The following is a 25,361-nucleotide window of genomic DNA, read 5'->3' on the forward strand; positions in this document are numbered from 1 at the left end:
ACTTGTTGCATACTTTGGGGACACATTCAAAGTTGTGTGCACTTCTTCAACGCTTTCTGTACACTTTTGTTTAAAGTAAGTCTGTACACTTCTTGTACACTTTGTAGCACATGATTTCATTTTGTGTTGTTGGTCATATCGATTGTCATTTTATACTTTTTTGACAAATTAATATCTTATGAACATAAATCAATTTCATTATATAAAGCAGTAACACATATAAAATGTCACATCACAATTGGTGCCACCCATGCATGTACGTACAAGCCACTAATATTTTATTATTGGTACATTGTTTGTACACTGTAAAAATAATACCCGTCTTGTCATTTTTGGTGAACTCTCTTCGATAAAAATGTTAGGGAACGTTAAGTGTAGCAGAGATGTACGACCCGATTATTAAATTATTATTTTAAGCACAGGATTTTAAGAGTAAGATTTGACCTATTGCCCTTCAGCCATAGAAAGTTAAAATTTCCGTGTTATTAGCGTTGTTATCAATGTTCTATTATTGGGAAGAAAGGTTTCGGTACACTTCACATCTGTTTGTTCTTGTGTTCATCGTAAGAACTATTGAAAATATTGCGGCATGTTTATAAATTTTAAAATATACCAGGAAAAGAGCGCTGGTTATTATCATTACCTTACAAACAATAAAATTGACATTGAATTGAATATACTTTGGAGTTGTTAACAAGTATAGACTACCGTACGTTCATTAGATAGAAACTGGATTCGCCTCGCTTCTTTTTATAGGTATACCGTATTGGCCCGAATATAAGCCGCACATTTTAACCAAATTTCAATTGTCATTTGTTCCGAATAGTTATTTGTCTTTTTATTCTTTTTAACGATGCACAGATATGAAAGACCACATCGAGCTACGACGAAAGTGGTCCCGAGATCGAATCCCGGACTGGAGATGGGTGCGTGTCTCTTCATCAATTTCATCACTCATCCTCATCGTCGCGATTAGCCAAAAGTGGAAGTGATACGAAGCTAAATAACAAAAATAAAATCAAAACAGGAAATTTTTCCCAGAGTCCCAACTTATGGTTATTTTGGTTCTAAGTTTATTCTTACTCTTCCACCTGCTCGCTACTGAAAAATTCTGGACAAACCCCTCATGACTCACCACCGTAACGGTACATCTTGAGAGGCGTGAGGGGTTGAAGACAACTTTCGCAATCGCCGGAAGCATTTCGCTTGGTTGGCGTCTTCTCGCGACACGTGTTTCAGTAGTGCTTCATTTCGCATTGTGTACTGTGTATTGTAGTTCTGTGCAGATTCAGGAGAGAACGAACTACCACCACAGATTTTCGGAGTAAGAAAAGTAAGTATTTATGCATGTTTTCTACAATTTCATTTTATATGTTTCTTTGTTCGCTGAAATTCTGATTTAACTGCCTAATTATAAACGCGCGAATAAAGGAAAGAACCTGGTCAGACCCAACGATTACACCAAAATGGGAGATTAGCTTCAGGGCTCATTATTTACCATACCATAATACAGTGGCGTACGCAAGGGGGGTTACCGGGTTTAACCCCCCCCCCCCTTGAGCTTTTGAAATATTATGGAAATTGTTGTAGAAAAAAATTAAAAATGGCTAATTTATCCCAGTCAAAGATCTGCGACAGTAATAATAATAATTTGAATTATTATTCCCATGCAGCATGAAGAAAAACACAACATTCCAAACACAATCTAAGCGGACGCAAAGTTCAATTTTGCAATTATTTTTTTTTTTGCAAAAAGTCGCGCAGTGACGTGCGAGAATTGTGAAAATTCCTTGCTTCGTCGCAGTGTGCCGAGTCTGCCGACCTTATTGCAAACATTCTTCCCGGTACTGATTTCACATCCCCTTGTGAACTCCTCAAGTGATGCTGAGTCTACATCCACATCATTAAATAATGTTGAAGAAGTGCTTTGTGAATCACCTAGAAGTGATAAATGTGTTGGAATGTCTATAAACTTACTTTTCAACGAAAACATAGACTCAATGGAATTTAGCAACATGTATTCTCGCGCTTCATCATCATCCTGGGCGAGTTCCATAGGTAAAGGTAATGTAGATTCCCCCGTACATATAGCACCGTGCCATGAAGACACACGTAGTGGTGTGGCGGGCCCCAAAGATTCTCGATCTCGAACTATTTTTGCAGGTGATGTGAAATTTTGTTCTATTTCTTTCATAAATAGCAGCTGCATTAGTAGTAATTATTAGTAGTAATTTAACTAATTAATTAATTATAAGAATTATTAATTTATTATTATTATTATTATTATTAAAGTATAATAAAACAATGGTAATGTGAATTTGTAGAAAGTTTTCGAAAGAACACCCCCCTTGATGAAATCCTGCGTACGCTACTGTCATAATAGTTTCACATTAAGCTGCGTTGTTATCTAAATAGTTGCAAGAACTAAGTTATGTGTTAGGTGAGAGTTCAATGCTTCCTTGCTTTTGTTCTCTGCCTATTTCATTTATTTTTGTCATTGCGGACAATTCCAGTGCCGTGAAGCAAATATACAGGCATATAAAATTTGAAAATGGCAGAAAGCACACTTTTTCTCTCTCGCGGTGACTTGACCCCTCATTCTCTTTTTTTGGAATAAAAAAAACTGCCTTCTCATTCCTCTCTCCCTTTTGTTTGTAACGTTTTTGTCAATTTCTTTTCCGTTAAAGCTTCCCATCTTCATTTCTCATTTTAGTATCTCTTCCTTCCTGTTTATTTCCTCTGTTTTCGAGCATTCATTTCCCTATGTTTACCCTCACATTTTCGGCCTGTTTCTTCTTTATTCTCTCTCTCTCTCTGTTATTATTCCTCTTCCTTGCCTGCCTCTTTTCGCTTGCTTTGCTTCTATATTTCTCTCTCTCTCTCTCTCATCTATTTCTTTCTCCATTTTTATATTTCTTTCTCTGTCTTTTTCTATTTCTGTTTGTTCTTTTCTACTTGTTCCTCTTTCTCTCTCTCTTTACTATCTCCACAGAGATATATATATCATTCTCTCCAATTCTTGCTTCTCTATTTCGCTCGTTTTTCTATTGCTTTATCTCTCTTGTGTTTCTCTATTTCTCTCTCGCCCGCCTGTCTCTGACTCGGCCTCTTTCCTCTCTTGTTCTCGGTCTCCTTCCCGATGGCTGATTACGTCATTGGCTTGTAATCAAAGGATCTCGGGTTCGATACCTGCTGCAGACACATTGCGCAGTGATTGGGATCACGCTTTAAACTATAGGTCCGTTCCGACCAACCTATTTGTACATAAAGTGTAGTTAAAACCAACAATTCAAACAATTCTCTTCTCCTCCTCTCTCTCTTCACCGTGTGTGTGTGTGCCCGACTCGCTCCTTTATCTTTATCTGTCTCTTTTCTCTTTCCTTCATTCTCTGTCTGACTCTTTAATTCTATTCCTTTCTCACATTCTCTGCCGCTTCTTCCATCTCCCTTTCTTTTATTTCTTTTAAAACACTTTTTCTTATGTGGAGATGTTGGAAATATTTACATCATGTTCGCATGTCATCATAAGAAAGAAGTGCTTTAAAGGAGAGAAAAAATAGATGAAAGAAACGGCAGAGAATATGAGAAAGGAAGAGAATTGAAGAACCGGACAGAGAGTGAAGGAAAGAGAAGAGATACATAGACATACACCGAAGAGGAGGGGGGAGCGGAATACAAGAACCGAGGGAGATGGGAAAGAGAAAAAATACGAGTACATGGGAGAGAGAGAGAAATAGGGAAGCGAGAGAGGGGGAAAGAAATATGGAAACGAACGAGAGGCATTTACACATTCTGGATGTTATTTTTTTTCTTTTAGAAAAGAGGAGTCGGCGTAATAAAAATCTAGAATATCTTAACCTTATATATGTGAAAGATAAGGAATATTATATTAAAAAATCCATGAATGCTAGAGACAATGGTTCTATCAGTGGCGTGCGCACTTTCTTTTGTGGTCCGTCCTCATTTTGCCATCTTTTCGTACGTCTGGCGTTCTTCTTTTTTTTTTTAAGTGCAGGCGAAAGGGGGTTATAACCCCCACCAATAACTCTCCTTGGGCGCGCCACATTAGCACGCAATATTAATTGGATATTTTCCATATCCAGTGTAGTTTCAAGAACTAGACAATGGATAATATCGAATTAACATTCCATACTAACATCACTTTAAACAATAAAAAATATATATATCACTCATCTTAGTAATAAGAATGAAATGATCATCCTAGGACTTTATAAAAAAAAATATTTTTAAATGCTACTTGTCTGTTGTTCATTATTCTTAACTGTGCCATTAAATTGATATACTCAACTAGTATTTTGTTTTGATATCACTAGTTCTCATGCAAAAGTTTCTTTTATTATTATTCTTAAGGCACCTATTGTTCCTGTCATGAAGACAAGAGAGAAATATTCAGAAGCTATTGTCGTGCAGAGAATTGTGAGGCATATGATTCGACTGAAGAAGGATTATTCTGTGCTTATTGTGGATATCTACCCACCAAGGATGCAAAAGGTAAGTGTGTGTTACATATTGTTATCTTAAACATGAATATTTGCATTTCCAAATCAATCAGTGATAAGAAATCTCACTTTCCGTAGACAATTTACCATGATAAAAGTATTCCTCCTGTTTGAAATTTGGACTTGCGAGTTAACAAATATAAATAGAAGAAGTCAAAGTTGAATTAATTTAAACTGTCTTCAGAATATATTTCCTTCGCTTCAACATTAGGTACATTTAAGGCTCAGATTTATTAAACTGCTTGACGCAACATCAATGTGGCATATCAAAAGGGGGTTGGTGGGGGTCACAACTTATAACCACCTCTTTTGCTCAGTATTCCTTAAAAAATGTTGAAAAAAAAAACATCAAAGGCAGAAAAAATGGCAAATTGAGGGCTCATTAATAAAAATAAGCATATGTACCCCTCCTCCTTTCGAAAATCCTGATAACTCATAACATCACTCACAATCTGAATAGCTTCTTATTGGATGACATAATGATCAGATCTTAACCCCCTCATACCTTTGATACCAGCTTTATAAATGAGACTTAGGTTAATTCAATATGCTTAACTGTTAAGGTTTGTAGTCTGTCTGTCTGTCTCTCTCTCTTTCAGTAGTGGAATTCTCTTGTGGAAAATTATTTTTATACTCATAGATGTTATAGATAAGGATATCATGTCAATTTTGCTGTTTAATTTTGCTTTTATACTGCTTAATGTGCAATAACTATATCTTGTCTCTTTTATTTTATTTTATCTATTTGTGCATATTACCTCTTTTTATGCTTCCTTTGAAAAGTGTCTGTAGCAATGCCTATTATCCTAATGACATGTGGAATATGCATTTTTAAGTCATAAAGTAATTTTGGCTCTAAATTTTTCCTACCACCTTTAAATACAAACTGTCATCCACAGATGGAAAATCCAGAATACACCACTCTAAATATTTTTTTGTGCAAGTGATAAATTATTTTAAGTAACTTAACTATACAAAAATAATGGCCAACACGAGAAACAGTCATGTATATTCTCTTTCACTTTCTTAATTGCTTGAGATATGGAATGGTATTTTTTTCTATTAACATACAAACTTTTATGCACATCAAAGACTTGGAAATTTAATTATTACAATGACATTTAGTCATGGAAAGTGGTAGAGGAGCAGAGAGAACTCTTTCTCCTCTTATTTGTTTTTCTTTTTGTTTCATCCTTTCTTTTCTCTTTTCTTTCCACTTGCTTTCTCTATTCAGCCTCTCTCTTTGTCAGAGCGAAATAGACTCCTTCCCTCACTCATGTCTTTTATTCCCTCTTCTCCTTTATCTCTCTCTCGCTCTCTGTGTCTCTCACTGGATTTATCATTTTTCTTCTCTCCAACACACACACATATGTATGAGAGTGTGTGTCTCATTTAGAGAGAGAGAAATATGTGTGTGTGTGTGTGTCATCTTCCCTTTCTCTCTCACTGCATTTCTTCCATTTTTCTTCTCTCCTAGAGGGAGACAGACAGAGAAATATGTGTGTGAGACAGTCATCCTTTCTCTGAAGGAACAGAAAAAGGAAAGAGAGAAGGAAGAAAAGAGTGAGAGAGAAGAGGAGAGTGATAGAGTGAGCCCTCAGTCTGCCTTTCTCTCTCCCTCTCAAATTTTCTATCCTTTTGTGAGGGAAAGAGAGGTGGTGGGATGGGAAGGAGAAAAGAGTGAGAGGGGGAGGGAAGAGAAGAAAAGAGAGATAAGTTATGAAGATTGATTGATTTAGTTTATTTTACTTCGCGTTTTGTGCCTCTTGGCTAATTTGCGAAGATGGGGATGAGTGATGAAATGATGAAATTGATGAAACAAACAAACAAACAACCAAGCCCGACCGGGATTCGAACCCGGGACCCTTGGCGTCGCAGCGCGATGTGCTAACCACTCGGCCACAGGGTCGGGCATAAGTTATGAAGAGTTTCCAATTGCAATTCATATACAAATTACATAATTTAAAACCATGCATTCTCTTCATCTGTTTTAGTCTCACATAAGTTCCTAATTATTATATTTTCAAAGCTCCAAGTAATGTTCCTCTGTGATAAAGTGTTGACTGTTTCACATTCATATTATATGATATAAACAGGAAAAATTAGTCTTGTATTTTTTAAATCAATTTTTTATGTATAGGATAAACGTTTATGAACAGAAAAGTAATATAAATGAACTAAATTGAGTATGCTATATCTTTAATCATTTTGTTTTGGCTTATAAGTATATTTCAGAATCTGTCTCCTCTATAGTTTTACAAAGAATATTATTGCTATTATATTTACACCACCTGGGTATGGTAATATTTTCCCAGTGCTAATTTAAATAAACCTTGAATGTTCTCTGTTTCATACCAGTAAATATGGTATTTGTTTTGTTTTACAGTAACTTCACATCAATATTTTCTTGGCCCTGTGCAAAGACATGCAACATAAAGGAGAAAGTGCTCTTGTGATGAGTTTCGGGTTCAAGTCTGGCCTGTATAGGAGTATTTTTGTGTACCCGTCTTCATGCATCAAAGGTAAGCGCATACAAACTTTAATTGCTGTAGTTGAGGGGAGGAACAGTGAAAGTAATATACTAAAGGTTTAGAAGTTGACAAGTTGGATTCTAAATATTTTGTAGTCATTAGTAAAATAGAAGAGCTGAATTCTTGGTTACTGTTGTTGTCTTTAATATGAGTGGTTCTTGGTTTGAACTCTTTGGAGTTCCAAAGTTCTGTATTAACCCAACATCATAACAGTTGGGGAGCTACATGCAATAAATAAAATACTGTGAGCTTGAACACCAGTAACAGTGCTGATGGTACACAATGTGTTAAGCACATATTATCCAATGAAAAGCTGTCTGTCTGGCAGGCCTTGACCCCTCAAAGGGATGTGGAGTCATGGAATTTAGTGTAGGTAAAAGGGAAGCAAATTGGTACAGGGATCTGCTTGAATGTCAAAGCATTGTGTTCTTGGGTCATGGCAGATATTAAATAAGTCAAATTTAATGTCAGTGTACAACAGCTATTTGAGGGCATTGTTCTACCATGTATTTTTTTCTTTTTTTGTGGGTTGATGCATAGTTAAGTCTCATTGCGAGAGAGAGATTGTTTTAATTGGATAATACTTGATCAGGAATAAATGTGATGTTTTGTAATTAAATTCAAGAAAAAAATATGATATTTATGCATGCTTCATTTATTTTCAGGAATTATCACCGTTTGGTAACAAAAGATTTTGAGAAAGAAGCACCCTATCTGGCACTATTAGTGGAAGGAATGTTGTCCCGGTAGCTGCAGATGCTAGAAAGTGCAGTATGCCACTTTACGAACATTTATCTATGCACTTGTTGACATATACTATAGTTTTGAATTAGACTACCCCAAAAGTTGTGCTACATGTATGGTATTAGTCCAGTATATGTATACTATTAGGCCATAAAGACAGACTGTCACCTCAAGTCATCTATCTTATGTGAGAAGTTCAAGGATTGAAAGCAGACTATGCATTAAGTACCAGTGTATCTGTGACAAACAATAAATGTTCTGTCTCAGGATCTTCTGTATCATTTTACTATGAATTGCACCTAAGTTTCTCTTATTGTTCATTAGCAACAATGGTGTGGTGATTGAAAATGGTATTCATAGTGTTTCTGTGTTTTATATTCATTTTAGGTTACAGGTTGTTGATTTTTTTCTGTTTAATGACAATGCTTCTTTACTCCTGCATCATTTATTTTTTGTTCATAATTGAATTTTTTTCCTATTTGGTTTATTCTTGTGATTGTTAATCTGCATGTATACACGATAAGGCATAAACATGTAGATTAAATGAGAAGAAAAATTGATTTACTTTCTTTTTTCAGCTATGATCTCTCATTTTGTGCAAAAGTTATTTTCAATATCTCCTGAAAGTGTCATTTCAGTTTCAATATTCAATTCAAAATTTGCACGTATAACCAACCATGAACTCACAAGGCCATGCCACTTTGAAGCAGAAAGGTGTGTTTATATGTGCACAAATGTGAACAAGCTCAATTTTTTAATTAAATGTAGCTTAGCACCCCCATTACCCTGCACTAGAGAAATTTACACTAAGCTCCCTCCGCCTAAAATATTACAGTACTGATAAATTATTTCGTTGTGTACTAAGAAGTGTTTTCAGCATGTTCTAAATGTGGGAAGTGTACTATAAATGATAAAATAATTTCTAGAATGCACTTAACACACTTGCAGAATATATAATATTGACAATATTCCTTTCCATCACTTTTTCAGCATATACAACACTTCTGAAGCACATTAAATGTGAAGTGCTTCAAGAGAGTGTTTGAAAAGTGAAATTTTTTTACAGTGGAGAAATGTATTGGAACTTTTCCCTTGCAGGTATGCAAGAAAAGAAAAAAATTGATGCATTTCAATGTGTCACTCTACACACTAAAGATGCATCAAATTTTTTGACTCCAACGACACGTTTAGGTGCATCAACCGAAATATCCACTTTAATGTGTCATTTGACACATTTATTTCGATGCATTTAGGTGCATCTTTCAGTTTGATGCATTTTTAATGTGTCATTGGAGTCAAAAAAATTACGCACTTTTGTGTGTCAATTGACACACTTTGAGTTCTGTGTGAAAGTTGTTGCTTTTTCCTCCTTCAATTGTCAAGTTAAATGTGACTCAACTGTATTTTTATTCTAGAAACTAAGTATGAGTACTGAATTGCGATGTATCTCATGTGTGCAAGAAGTGCTTTCAATGTGTTCTGAAAGTGTCGCTCAAGTATTTTCACAAGTGTTCCAAATGTGTAAAGTGTACCAGAAGTGATCAAAAGTAGTTTCTGCAGCACACTTCTTACACACTTTTGGGACACATTTACATTGGAAGCACTTCTGGCACACTTCCTGTACACTTCTTTTGCTGCACTTTTTGTACACTTCCTGTACATTTTGAAGCACTTCCTGTACACTATTGAAGCACTTCCTGTACACTTCTTGTGCACATTTAATGTGTACAAGAAGTGATCAAAAGTAGTTTCTAGGAAGTGTTCCAAAAATGTGCAGAAAGTGTATTTTTTTTTACAGTGTATTCTTACGTACAGAGTCTGCTTGGCTGAACATCATTTTCTTGCACCAGCCTGACACTGCGCTTCCTTCACCTCGTCTACACCTGGGGTGAAAAACTGTATCGAACTAAACGGGGCTCTTGTGTTTGGATTATTGAAGAGGCGCGCTTTCCCCACCAACACCCCCTCCCCGATTCAGACACCCGTACTGACCAGACATAATGAATGATGCAACACGCATTTTGCACACGCGCCGATAAAATCGGAGTTCTCCCCTATAGCACCTTGCTGGGGACGCAAGAAGTTGTGGACAAAGTGCAAGATATCAATTCCAACCGTTTTTGCTTTTCCATGCAACCTTCGAAAGGATCACTGGCTTTGTCCTGAAGGGAGATGGAGTGCTTCAACAACCCGATTTCTTCCTTCACATAACTGAAATTCTCACGGGGGGGTCAGCGACTCGTTCATAGCGAGCCGTCGTCGGTCCAGTCAGACTGCCGATTTGTTGTGGGTACCTCCGGCTGTATACCGACCTGTCGGTGGTCGTTCGGGAAAATGTATCGTGCCGGACCACGTGCACAGCTGTGCCATTAACTCTCGTTGTTTATTATTGCTGAAGATATCGGTTTCGGAGACGAAATCATTTCATGAATCAAATATATATATATATATATATATATATATATATATTAAATTGCCTGTACACTTTTTGGCACCATACATATAAATGTTTCTTTCCCTGGTAAACAGCCCTGTAAAATATTTGAACGGTTTGATTAAAGGAAATAAAAAAATATGTGTAAATAGGCTATACATTTTTCTGTTTCTGACACTGTACATATGAATCTGCTATGGAAATGTTTATTGAGTGTGTTAATGAAACTCTAATAATTTCAGTTACTTCTTTCCAGTGAAAATAAAACACTCTGGCTTAATTGAAACTTAAAATATTTTTCATAGTCTTTGTAGCCGAATTTTGGTGATTTTTTAAATAACAGTTTGCAAAATATCAGCCGCCATGTTTATTTACAGTTTAATGATAATTACACTATTTACGGTTTAACATGAATAGTATTTTGTACATTATTGTACCCAAAATGTTTGCCATTTTTGCCATTAAAATTCCTGAATTTCAAATCAAGAGAAATTTAAATGTGTTTACATATTACATTTGCTTTCCTATGAGCTGCAGTACATACACATTGTTTCCTTTCTTTCCCTTTCTTAAGAGCCCAATAAACGCCATTAGGCCTAAATGATTACGAGATTAATGTACTTTTACATAAAATGGTTCTGATATTTACAAAATCCTTATGTAGAGGAGAAGGTCTAAACATGGGCGAAGGTTTAAATATGGGTTTTGGAGTTATCAGCGCTCCCGGGTGCTGCAGCCTGGCAGAGGCTATGGGAACGGGTTATCTGTCAAGCACAAAGCTTGCGGCGCCAATTCGCAAGAGAAAGTGGTGGTTAGTTTCGGCCTTGGACGCTGTTATAGAATTGCGACCTCCGAAAACTTTTTGCAGGAATGTTTTAACTCAGGGTTTTCTGAATTCTCATCTGCTTTGTATAGGTTATGATATTAGCGGTACATAAAACAAATGTGGGCTTTTATAATGCCATGATTTGTTTGTGAAATATGTACCACAGAGAGTGAAAATAAATTGAAGAAGAAAAATAGCGTGATGGTCTAAATATGGGCTATGACATGACGTCTAATGTTGAGATCACATTTTCAACAAATATTTGGATGTTTTTCTTAATTTCGATTTTTCCCGTTCCACGTGATTTTCAAAACAACAGATTATTCATAAATATGAATTTTATAATGTTTTAGCGATAAATGAGTTTTTTTAAATTTTAATTGCTTTTTGTGATATTGCCACTAGTAGCTCATATTTAGACCACAACTTTGAAGTACATCATTTTACCATTTTTTGGAAATTGCTTTTTCTTGAAAAAAAATAGAGACCTTCTATGCTTTAGCATGCTATTACATTTAAGTATATATTTCATAGATATGCATTTTAAAGGCAGGTGCTTGATATATTAATTTTTTTCCTCCGAAAATGACAACATAAAAAGGGGGGCCCATATTTAGACCTTTTCCTCTAAATTATTCTATAAATAATTTCTTTAAAAGTCATTTAAAACAATCCACATTGGTGCAAACGCTCTTAAATCAGGCTAAAGCAGAGACCGCGACGCAATCCCCCGCCCCACCTTCCAAGTTCAAGTCCTGCTGGACATAGTCGATGACTTTATCATGGCGGCTGAACTACACACGCGAACCAAACCTTTCACTTCCTACTCACACCCTTAACGCCAGTGCAGACCGTCTTTTGTGCGCCATAGCTGGAAAAAAGTATAAAATAAGGAATTTCTGCTTGTTCACAAACTTCCAACACCGACCGCGACTTTCCTTTCACCCGAAGCGTAGCCATCGACGATAAAACAATGTCGCTTTGGGCAGGCATGCGGAAGATATAAAGGCATTCAGCCCGTGACGACGACGTGAGCTTATGGCGTCGGAAGAAGGCCACTGGAAAAATACGTTTCTTTGTAATATGAATGTATATTTACGTCAGGGAACGTTCTGTGCTGAAAAAGAGGCTCGTCTTGAAGATTGTGACGCTTTCATAAAACTTTATGCACTTAGTTAATCGCTAACAGAGGAGCGAATGAAACTCGTAAACACAGCTGTAATCCTGCATGTGTTTACGCTATTTTTCTTTGGTACTCAGTTGGAATAGGGAGTACGGTCTTTCACTGTTCCGTAAGACCTTCTGCATGCAATGGCGTACTAAGAGGGGGGCTGATGGGGCAACAGCCCTCTCCGAAGTTTTGAAAATATTTTTTTTTCAAACAAAGTAGTGAAGAATTGTGGAAATCCAGAGTGGTAAATACAACAGCAGTTAAAATAACCCCCGATTGACTTTTTTGAGAGTGGAAAGTTCTAAATAAACGAAATATCTTGTTGCGTATACCGTATACCGCAAAACAAAATCCTGCGTACGGCAATGTCTGTCGACGCCGCAGGCTCTACTCAGTCCTGATTTGATTTTTGTTACTTAGCGTCGCATTTCTTCCATTTTTGACTCATTTCGACGATGGAGATGAATGATGAAATTGATGCCAGGATTCGAACCAGGGACCATTGGCGTCCTAGAGCGCTATGCTAACCATTCCGTCACGGGTGTCGGCTCGACTCGCTCCCACGGCCGAAATTCCATTCTTTACAAAGCATTTTTGTCCAAGGTCATTTGAACTCAACTAGGACAATCATGCTGCATAATTGAATCGGTCACACGAACAACGTTGTGTGCAACAAGAATATTATTTTCACTAAACAGCAAAACAACAAGCCACGTAGGTTTCTATCTTTACGTTTTTCCCCAAATAGGAAGTTCCACGGTGCAGAAAACTCTACCATTGTTTATTGATTTGGTTTGTTTTACTTCGCCTTCCTGTCACTTTTGACTAACCGCGACATGACGGTGAGGTGACGATTTGATTAAAGTGAATGAGGGACACTCGCAAAGAACACCCATTACCAGGCCAGGATTCGAACCCGGGACCCATCCTAGCGCTCGGTGCTAACCACTCCGCCAGGCAGGTCGGCGGCTACTTATTGGTGTAAAAGTTCACAACTCCGGGGCACCTAAATTTCAACCACGTAATGAATTTCGTTGATTGATTGATTTGCTTTATTTTACTTCGCCTTTTTGTGCCACCACTTTTGGCTAATTTTCGAATATGGGGATGAGTGGTGACATGATGAAAGTGATGAATGGACACTCGCAAACGTCCATGCCCGGGCCAGGATTCGAACCCGGGACCCCTGGCGTCGTAGCATTGCCACGGGGCTGTTGAAACTATTGCACTGTGCCATGACGGCATACAGAGGACGTGGAGGTTGGGCCTACACATACTCCATCTCAACCATAGTGAAGGTGGTGTGATCAGCATCACGGTCCAACCGCCTTCATCTCTCAAGATACCCAAGAGGCTGAGTGAGATCCAGAGCCACTTACACATGAATGTAGAAAAATAACGTATTTGTTTGAAATGTCGAAACCTGTGTGGTTAAGCATAAAGAAACAAACAAAATGGATGGCCTTATCTAAATTTGGTAAAATTAAGAACAAGTTTTTTGGTAACTCTAAACAACAGTACTGGTAATACATCCTAAAGAAATATTAGTTATCAGGAACTATATTTGGTTATGAGAAATCCCATCTGGCGTTGTAGTCGAACCCTAAGCAAACGAAGGAAGTGGGAGTGATGCAATCAGATGCTTACCATGCGATCCTGCCCCTGCGTTGCCTAACTTTCCGGCGTTCTTCAACGCATTGTCGTCACTTTTATTCACCTGTGTTTGTGTCATTACGAAGGGTAAGACAGCATACGCAAAAGCACAGGAGTAATATTTTAACGTTGTTGAATGTGTTTTGAGAACGAAGCAAGTTAGGGGAGTTATACATGTGGCAACACGGGGCACTCGGGCACAAGCGAGACGAGAAAACAAATGAATGTCCATTATAGTTCGAGAGTTTGCCCATCTTTTTCTCGTCTTGGTTAAGTTGAATTTTCAAGAATTACGATTAGGCCTGCATAAGGCAATGGCAAAAGATATAGTAAAAATTAGCATCTCCAATGTCCTAAAAATATGTCGTGAAAGTTCCATTTCTTGCATCATTAAAAATACCTGACAAAATTATCGTGTCCACAGGGCGCTGGAAGTTCTGTCAAAAACGTCTGTTAGATTATTTAAATCATTTCTGAGCACCCCACTCTCTGACAACCGTTCTCTATGTCTACAGGCATGGCCGTAACTTGGGGCCTAATTTTGAGCGGGCAGAATCGAACTTGGGACTCAACTTTCAGGGGGGCAGGCGTGAAGTTTTCCAAACTAACTATACTGCTGGACAAAAAAAGCCGGACACTTGCATTTTTTGTGATAACGCAATGGGTCGATAAAAGTTCTGGTACAAGGGCTAACTAAATGTTGCAGAAACTGAATTAAGTACGAATGCATAAACAAAGTCCGAGCCTATGAATGGTGCATATGGTACTACATGATCTGCCGAACATTCTGTAATATACCTGCGAGCTGTTATTGCAATGCAGATGTCAAATATTAAAGTGTCCGGTTTTCATTGTCCAGCAGTATAAATAAATAATATGATGTAACTGTGGTATTTGCAAAATCACAAATATTACTCTTAATTATTTTGCTCAAGTCCCGTGAGGTTAACAAAGGTACTATTAACTTGAAAATTTTAATCAAACTCAAAATTTTGGGGGGCAAGTCTCCCCTTTACCTCCGCCAAGTTACGCCTATGTCCACGGGTCAAATAGAAGTGTATTGGACAATTACTGACCATGATGAAAGTACTGTAATGCAAATAGAACTAATTTACAGTACGCAATGTACTTACGTTTGCCTACACGCTGCTTAATGTCAGAACACAGCAATGGGATATCCGAAATAAACACTAGTTCTATGAACACTGGCGTTTGACACACTCATTGTATCACAGCACAAAGAAACAACACCAATTAATGCCCACTTTCAAAAATGCACTTTATACACGACGCATGACACGGTCGACCCGATGTTAGCGAGCGCAAAACGTTTTCTCTGAACGTAGCGTGTTCGCGGAAAGTGCCAAAGCAAGCGCTGGGAGACAGAACCATCTAGCGGACGCTTTCCGAACCACATCGCCACATCCTTCCGAGCGTTGAGACCCGGAACAAATTTCACGCGCCGAGTGTGACACATCTGCCATCTATCTGGGTCACGGGGAACTAATAGCTTTCATTCAGAACTTGACGCTAAAGATCTCAATTATAGACAAAGTAAGGAAAGTGCTCTCAATGGAACAAAAGGTTAACGCAATATTACAGAACCAATGGATACCCCCTGAAGTCTGAACTAACTAAAACTCAAGTAAAGCCAGAAAAATCAGGTTGCTAAATCTGCCAGCAGATGGTGCTGATATCAAGAGTGAAAACTGCGTATCGTAAAATCTCCCTGAAGACATCTACTTCCGCTTTCATTTAATGAACAAAAGCATTCAAAATAACAATAAATTCCTATCTCATATCTGGTTGGCTGAATTGAACAGTACTTTCAGATTTGGTGGGAGACAATCCCGACAATTTTCTATTACAAAGTTGATACTTTACAGAACACACGAAAGTTATACAAAGAAGATAATTATGTAACAGCGAAAAACCTATCCCTAATCCCTAAATAAGATATTGTGTAATGAATGGAACCAAGAATCATTTGAGGTGTAGCGAGATGCATAGATATTTCAAGGCAACGTGTCCACTCCTATTTTCACAAAATTTTCTCTTACATCCTGGCATTGTTGAGGATTTTAATTATAACGATGTTGGTGCAAGAGCTGTCAACTGCTTTGTTGTTATTTTGTTTGGATTCCTTAACATCACACTGGGTTAAGACAAACTGAATAGACAGGATGAACAATTAATTCATCCTTACAAAGTAAGGATGATTTTGGAAATGCATTATTGGATGTAACGTCACAGAATATATATATATATATATGCATGTGATAAAACGTACATAAGGTATATACAGTTGTATATGCTCATTTAATAAATACATTCACTAAATACTAAGATATAAGCTGACATTGCACAATCTTCCTACCCCGACACAAATTGGGGCTCGTCCGGGATACCCAACGAATACAATTATGTGACGTCTAGGAAAGGTATCGGGACTACACGAGTCTTGGCACTGTCTAGGATTCGTCTCGAGCTTTAGTGCTTATCTCGTTATCGGTCTCGTCTCGATTTATAAACACACAACTCACTCTCGCCTCTGTCTCCAAAGGCAAGTCGCAGTCTCTTTCCGAGTATCGAAATATAAGTATAAGTAACATATAAAGCAAGTCAGCACACAAACAGGGGCGCCGACTTGTAAAAAATTATTGAGGGGGGGGCTCTCACTGATTGATTTTCTCACTGAAATAAATTAATGAATGACTCCCTCCCTTCCTTTTTTAAGTTTTGGCCTCAGTGTTCGGAATCTCATAAAAGCCCATGAATTCCTCAAAAATATCAGAATTTTTATTCACAGTTCTAATGCAGAATATTAATTGTCCACGGATGGATATGTCACAAGTTTCGTCAACCATAAAAGCAAAATATTCCCGACTTTTAATATCTGCTACCACGGAGCGCAAAACAGATCTCCCTAATATATCAAGGATCTCGTTCTGAATGTCATGTGAGAACCATTTGTAGCCAGAACGTCCCATCCAGTACCCTAGTTCATGCACATCGTCTTTGAAACTATTTTTAGTAAACATTTTAACAATATTCATAATTATATACTTAGTATATAAAAAACTCAATATGCTGACCAAGGCAGAAATTTATTTTATTATAAAACATAAACTAAACGTAACGTTTCAACCTTCTAGCAAGGTCTTCTTCAGACTCTGCACCAAGTACAAATGTAACAAGATACAAAACAGGACGATATATATATAGTAATAAGTCATGTGTTTATGCTGTCTCTGGTCATAGCACCCCCCCCCCCCCAAAGTTGATGGTTTAGCGGTCTCAGCCTCGCAAAGTTGATGGTCTAGAACATTTCAAATGTGTATTTAAAGTTAAGTTCATGTGGCACAATTCAGAGTAAACTGTACAAGAGAAGCAAAATAATACATTAGATTCTCTTAAGCAAAATTATTTGTGGGGCTCTGCCCAGATCGACAACATTGGGGAGGCTCGAGCCCCCCAAAGCCCCATGGAGTCGGCGCCTATGCACACAGACTTTCACAGGGTGCAGATGTCATTAAGGCAAAAAACTTTCCTTAATAATGTTTATTTTTATTTAACGACTCGTTTCAACGAGAGGAGTCCTAGAAAAACTGGATTATTATCCGCAATATATATGCAATGACGGAGAACAGGTTCACAATTGTTACTAATGGAATAACCTCTCCATTATTGCAAACAAATATATTACTTTTCTTTAAATATTCTGGTATGTCTGAAGTAGCCTCAGAGAAAATTTAAATATTTCAATAAAATATCGACGGCTTGGATATTAAAATATGTTTTAGTTTCGATGTTACAGAGGTCTGTCTCATTCTCTGTCTCGTCTCCAAGGGTCTGGCTTCGTTTGCGCCTCGATTTCTACAAGACCAGCCCTAACGACTTCACGTGACGACCCTTAATTTCTGAACGAAGTAATAATTTTTAACAGTTTTTGCGCAAACTATGTGTCACAAATGTGTAAACCCGCATTAACATATCACTGTAGAGTCTTAATTGAAAAACAATCAAATATTACGTTTTGTTCAAATTTGAGTGTCTTCAACTTACGTCACACAAAAAGCACATGATGGACCCACCTTGCATATGTATACAACTTTTCTTAAGAATGAGTGTTACGCTTGTATATTTTTCAGAAACACATATGTCAGCGTGACATTATTTGTCAACTAATGGGCGTTCCCTACCCTTTATTAACCCACCTGCATTTACCAGTCTTGGATAATCAGACATAATATAAGTTATGTTCTGTCAACACACATCATTATTATAGTTCTTAACTGCAGAAATTCTTTCAAATTCGATGTTTGCAGTTTCCCCAGCAATTTGTTTCTTGTATTTGTTTTTCACTTGAGGAAATGTGTCAAGTGAAGTAATGCTCCTCAAAATATTTCGTTTCGGCAACTGGGATCAGCTACAAATGATGAATCAACAGAATTCAGATCCGTAATCATGAAGGCTGAAAATAGTTCGCTATACGTACGTTTGAAAACAAAGAGCATACATGCGTGGGCGCGTTCTCGTGTGAAGAACGTTGAAAAGATATCACGTGACATCCACACTACTAAGAAAGCGGTGTCAGACTTACCAAAGCGTAAGGAATGAAGTTTTGCGTGTTTCTATCTTGAAATCCAAATTCTTCTGAAAGGCTTTCTACTCTTCGGGCGAAATTTCGGTGTGTGTATGCCTTTCAGCATCCTCAAGCTGGAAGATTTGGGATGAAACTTGGCAAAAATGTGTTCGTGAGATGCATCTTTCCGCTTTCTTCTAAAAATTTTCTCCACTTTCTTCTCGTCTTGTAATTGCATGTACGAGGTGTGACAATTTAATTCCCGGAATGGCCGCAGCGTGTCGCTAGGGTGTTAAGTCAGGCAAAGTTTCGACATGTTCGAACTTGTGTTTACTCAGCCCCGTAGCTACTTTGGCGCCCTAGGCAGGATCGTGGTTAGGTGGCCCTTGCCACCACCACCAAACTCCGACATTTTATGTACTTAATACGATATTTACATCCTATACATTTTGAAAGGAGGAGACAAAGAAAAAACTCATTCGAAATTATGTAAGTTATATTTAAAGATTATTATTATTATTATATTCCTAGTTTCTACTTCTAATGTTTAAAAAGTATAGAATATTTCGGTTAAGTCTTAGTGTCTAAAGAACATATTTAAAAACGTACTATAATATTACTAATAATTTGGGAAACAGAAAACTCAAGCAGTGTTACCAGAATATAAGCCTACAAGTAAAATATGAAAGAAAAGGTTAAGAATAAATAAGTGCAGTATGTTCTCAGTAGAAAAAATTGTAATTTAAAATTATTCAACTCTGCTTTAATATTGTTGTAAGCGCTATATATTGCACATAATTGTAAGTAAAATTTACACAATATTTATAAAATCCGACTGATATCTCAGAAAGGAAACAATTATAATTTAACTTTTCTCGCTTTCATAGTCGCTGGTATTCTTTGTTGTCATCGTATTGCGATGTATGGCCTACCAATGATGTCGTTGTAAGCACAGGAAGTCGTACCAGGTCTTGTTATAAGAGGACATTGCCTCACTCTGATTTCAGTGGCGGTTCAAGAGGGGGTAGGAGGTGTATGCAACCGCTGAAAAAAGGGTAATTAAGTTATATGCTCCACAATGCAGTATTTAACTGTATATTAAATGTCGCGTACCGCTGATAATAGTTTTGCTCATCCCTTAGCGCAGCACGCTACCACGCCAGCGGTCCCAGGTTCAAATCCCGGCCTGGCCAATCCTCATCTACGCGAGTTGTCCAAAATAGCAGAAAAGCGAAGTAAAATAAACCAAACCAATCATGTTGTTTCCCATTGCAGCGACGAGAAGTTAGAAACACTTATGTCAAGTGTTCGCGCATGGAGCAGACGCTTGTGAACATGTGAGCGTGTGTGTCTGCCGTGGGAATTGAGGGCACTCCTTGGGAACCTTTCGGCAGCTCTGGGAATGTAGGCTGAGACAAGAAGAGTTTAACATCCTCGTTATTGCAGTGTTGAAAATGGGGGGGAGTACCTGTCGGAACCAACAATGACGTTTTCTGGATCAAGATCATTGCCCCTGAGGAGCTCCCCCCCTCTTCCCCCTTGCATACAATTGCATTTTACCCACGTATCAGCCGCTTAAACACCTTATCCACGGGAAAAGAATGGGGTTTGAAGCGACAGCTGAGAGGTGGGCGGGAAAAGGTGGGTGCTGATGATGGCGTTTTGGTTTAATAGGCCTGGGTGGTGAAGGGGGCCAATAATTATAATCTTAAAGAGCCAGTGGCGTATTTACACCTTTATTTGGGTGGCCAAGTTGTTTGTGTTGATTACAACCTGTTTCCAAACCTACAATTACGTTAGGACAGTCGTAATACAGGGTGCGGCAATGAATCGGGCGATTTTGCAACACTGGATATGGCTAATTGTTGCGTCATGGGTAACACGTGACTACCGCCATCTTGCAAAGCCTGTTCTACCATTTAGTTAACATTGCATACATGGGCACAGCTCCGAATTCGCTGTAAAAGCGAATTGCTAAAACAATATCGGAGTTTTCCCGCTCTTGTCCCTGGATAAAGAACCTCGCACACTGAGACGCGGGGAAACACGAAAAAATCCGGTAACAGAACTTCTGTCGTCTGCTTCCATTGAAATCAAATAGTGTAACGCTTACTACCGACGCACGGAACTTCCGGCTAGAAGTCTGCAGCTTATCTTGAGGGTTATGGCCCACTGAGACGCCTGAAGCGAAACGGTTCCGTTCTGTTGCCGCGCTTCCGGCATCTCAGTGCGCGCCAAGCTTAAAGCGGCTCCGAGACTCACCCAGCCTCAAATCAATGGCTACCTGGGGGTAAAGGAGGCCGGAGCAATGTGCTGATCACATCACCTCCAAAATGGCCGAGATCGGAAATCCCCTAAATGTGCCTTCATGGAACGATGCTATATGCACTGGGAATTTATCTTTTACAACGGGGGATATTCCTTGGCCCGCCAGATCACCGGATCTGTCCGCGTGTGATTACATATTTTCTTTGGGAGTAATCGAAAGGAAAATTCTTCCAACCAACCCTCAATGAACTTTAAGACACGATCCGGGAGGAAGTGGCTCAAATTCCTACCTTATTGATAAGAGTGTCTGGAATGAAATGGAGGTCACCGTAGGAATGTCATTTTCAAATAAATCGCAACGTGTAAACTATATTGTGATTTCTTCTTAAGTCACTTAATTAGTTCATTCTGTCTTAATCATGTATGTTTTGTATGTACCGGATGTTCAAAATTAAAGTTACCCAACTCAGAGCCCTCTGTAGTCTGTTTGAGGCATCGTAGAATTCTGAAATTTGGTGAATCCACTATGCAAACCATGGGGAAGAGGGTGGCGATAAAAAAAAATAGTTCAATTTTCCGCCACCAGGTTGAAATGTGGCGCTGTACTTCCATGATGGGTTGTAATAATGACGTAAACTGCTCCAATTGGTTATGGATTTGCCCTTACCTTGCAATCTTGCAATAAATGAGAGATAATTTGCTCGCAACTTTCAGCCACTAACAAATGTCTTTCTAATTAATAACTCAGTTAAATCACTTAACGTGATTATTTGTTCAACCCATCATAGAAGTACAGCGCCACATTTCAACCTGGTGGTGGAAAATTGAACTTTTTCTTTTTCATCGCCATCCTCTTCCCCATGGTCCGCATAGTGGATTCACCCAATTTCAGAGTTCTACGATGCCTCAAACAGGCTACAGAGGGCTCTGAGTTGGGTAACTTTAATTCTGGCCACCCGGTATTATGCATTATTTGACTTTAACTGTGGACTATTTAAAACCACCCGATTCATTGCAGCACCCTTTATGCGGCAATGAAGGTGGTTCCAAGAAATGGCTACAAGTTTATCACGATCATCGCATCTCCAAGTCGTAGGTCCAAAGTAATTTCTGTAATCCCGTTGGTCAAGGGTAGGAACTTCAATGCACGATACTTTGCTATCATCGTCCGAAGCCAAGAATTTGCCTGGACGAAATCGTGTCCATTGCTCAACCATAACGGAACAAGGCAACGTTCCAAAGGAATAAGGGGTAACAGAACACAATGCTTAGATAATAACAGTCCGATAATTGTAGTGGAAAAATATCTCCGGTTTTTCTTGGTTCGCGTTACAAAGGCCTACAGGCTCTTTACATTGGACTTACCGGCAGTTTTATTTTTAGTGTCTAGAACTAGACTTTTATATATATATTAATATATCAATATTAATTTATGACTTGATTTAGTTTATTTCACTTCGCGTTTTGGCTAATTTGCGAAGATGGGGATGAGTGATGAAATGATGAAATTGATGAATGGACGTTCACAAACAACCAAGCCAGAGCGGGATTCGATCCCGGGACCCTTGGCATCGCAGCGCGATCTGCTAACCACTCGGCCACAGGGTCCGGCTATTAATTTATGAATAATGTATGAAAATATATAAATAAAAGCTAATAAATGCTTTGTATAAGGTTATATGTTAATTACCGGAAGGTATATAGTGTATAAAAGGATAATAATTAATGTTTATAATATTGAAAATAAGGGCATAATGTTGTTTATACGATATGAATGGAGGTAACGAACAACGGTAAAGGTACAATTATGACTTAAAGCAAAACTGGGACCGAACCTAGGATATTTTTACACATTATTCACAAATAATTAATATTCATATATTTATATATTACTCACTAGCTGATTACCCGACGTTGCCAGGGTATTTATTTATCCCAATCTTCAATTAAAGTTATCGGTGTGAGACACTACGCAGTACCTAATAGACTGCTCCTGTGACTTGTTGATTGTGATCGAGAAAGCAAGTCTCTCTCAAATGTCATCGTGAATGTCACCAATTAGCCTAGCGACTTCGAAAACTATGGATTGAACACTAATCTAGGTCATTTGTGGCATTTTCTTTTTCACCCCTCTCACCCCCCCATGCCGATAGGTGATGAACTTGGAGTTGAACGGGATTGGGAGTGTCACTATTCATCTTAGAGACCCCGAAAACTATGGATTCCACACTAATATCGGTCGTTTTCGATTATTTTTACGTGTCACCCCTTCCCCACCTCCACCCGTAGGGGTGCCAGGGGTGTATCACCCCCACAGTATTTCTTTCCAGATTGTAAGTCACATGTGTACCAAGTTTGGTTGAAATTCCTCCAGGCATTCCAGAGTTATGCGGGAACAAACATACATACATACACACATACATACATCCATTTTTATATATATATAGATAAATTATTCATGAGAAGGCAATGATTTAGTTCTAAAACTTGTAATTTAGTTCTAAACATTAAAAATAAAACTGCCGTTAAGTTGGTCCAATGCTACTTACGGTCACTGCAACAGACAGTTTAGTTGTTCCTAGTAGGACAAATTACAGGCAAAACCCTGTATTGCATGTAGTAATCAATAAATCAATCAAATAAAGCTTACAGTTTAAATGTGAAAGTTTCCTTGGGATATTAGTGAAATGGCCTCTGGAAATATACCCAAAACATTGTTTGATTCGTTCGATTTATTTTCGCTTTTCTGCCACATTTGGCTAATCGCGAAGATGAGGATGAGTCATGAAATTGATGAACTGACACTGGAACTGGATTCGAACCTGGGACCCCTGATGTTGTAGCACGCTGTGCTCAACACTTCGGCACGTAGTCGGGCTCCAAAGTTTGAAGTGTTATTTAGTATATATATATATATATATATATATATATATATATATATATATATATATATATATATATATATATATATACAGGGTGATTGGTAATTTGACCTATTCCTGGAAAGGGGTAATACTAGAGCACATTTGCAACAAATTTGACCCTATGCACCGGGGTTCGGAAATCAATGGGTATCGAGTTATTGCCGTTTGTAGATTTTTGTGAAATATTCCGACTTGCGACCAAAAAATTAATAATTGTGAAAAAAACTACTACACCCTGGACACTTAATCGACACGTTGCTAACAGCTGACGAATGAGTGACTACTGGGGAAAAAATTCATGCCCATAATTCCCATGCCCACAGAAAGAAACCGTCATTGGTGCACACGTCATGAAGAAATTTGGAAATTATCGTTTAAATCGAAGAGGATTACTCAAAAAATTGGTAACACACTTAGCGTAAAAATTACGGAAAAAACTTCCTCGTTTCATAAGCTCTCCAAAAATATACAAATGTTGTCAAGTGGCACACTGGTTGGGGGAAAAATCTGAATAAAAAGCGGAGAAGGCGCGTTGTAGACTTCTTTGTAAAGTGAAAAGAAGTTGTCGGTTGTGAGAAATAAAGGAACGAAAATGAGTGAAATAATAATGTTATTTACCATTCTCATGATTCCAGGTTGTCAGAATTAACTGTTACAAAATCTACAAATCCTGTTAAAATTGCCTCCCCCGGTTATTACGTATGCAAGCATTTTGATATTAACTTTTGCACGTCTCGTTCAAGAAATGGCATTAAATGTTAGGGGGATTATTATTTTTATAAATTGTGTCGTGTGATCTCTCACCTGTAATTATTAGAATTTTGAAAACTGTGAAACCATTTATTCTTTGGATGAAATGGTAGAATATAACGATGTTCCTATATTTTTCTCTCAATGTTTTCGATCCAATGCATTTTTACCTTGATTATTCTGTTCGAATACTAACTAAATTAACTTTGTTTATGTTCTTAACAATAAAAGTAACAAACGCTCGGCTTTCTTGTATCTTTAAATGAACGATATCAATTTCAAGGGGGGCGGTCCGCCCATGAACATCACCTTCATTATGGACAATATCGAGAATGTGTAACCTCGAATCCGAAACCTTCTATGGGCCCTCAAAGCAGAGTGTAATACACTTTACTTTTCACCTTTATGTGTAAGCATATCCGCGCTTATTTTCTGAATGTGGTAGCGTTGATTTAAACCCTAAATATATACAGCGTGTCCGAGACGAAACGTCCTAATTTGAAACACTTATACTGAACATAATAAACAACCAAGACAATTTTGTTAGGTGGTATATGGTAGATTAGCTGTGGAAATTTTAATTATGTAATGTATTAGCAAGATCATTTTCATTGCAGGTGCTGAAAACCGAAAAAGAAGAAAATTACAACGAATGCTGAAAAAGCACCAACCACGTGGTGGTATGCAGACATTACTGACATTACTCCCCTGGATTTCTTCCTGTGGGGGTACGTTAAGACATAGTCTATGCAACAAAAGTGACAACTGTGGAACAGCTTCGTGAGAGGATTAGAACTGCTATTGAGACAGTTACGCCACAGATGCTACAGGCTACCTGGTGTGAAATCGAGTATCGATTATACATCCTCCGTGCCACTCGTGGGGCACATGCAGAAATGGTGTCATTGCACAAACAAAACTTCATAACTATGTGTATCCATTGTTGTATCAATCT

General features: G+C 38.0%; 1 protein-coding gene across 6 annotated transcripts in view; it reads right to left on the bottom strand.

Annotated features, from left to right (window-relative positions):
* Nucleotides 1-25,361, bottom strand: part of f (espin protein forked) — a 438,384-nt gene that overhangs the window by 179,967 nt on the left and 233,056 nt on the right. The window contains exon 1 of one of the 6 annotated variants that reach the window (XM_083132570.1): nucleotides 15,013-15,166. The exons of the other annotated variants lie outside the window; for them this stretch is intronic. The gene's annotated coding sequence lies outside the window, so the exon portion shown is untranslated. Of the gene's footprint in view, nucleotides 1-15,012; nucleotides 15,167-25,361 lie in introns of those variants that run through there. 6 annotated transcript variants of the gene reach the window in all.

This window comes from Lepisma saccharinum, chromosome 12 (genome assembly GCF_977018435.1).
Source record: "Lepisma saccharinum chromosome 12, izLepSacc3.1, whole genome shotgun sequence".
NCBI classification, from domain to species: domain Eukaryota; kingdom Metazoa; phylum Arthropoda; class Insecta; order Zygentoma; family Lepismatidae; genus Lepisma; species Lepisma saccharinum.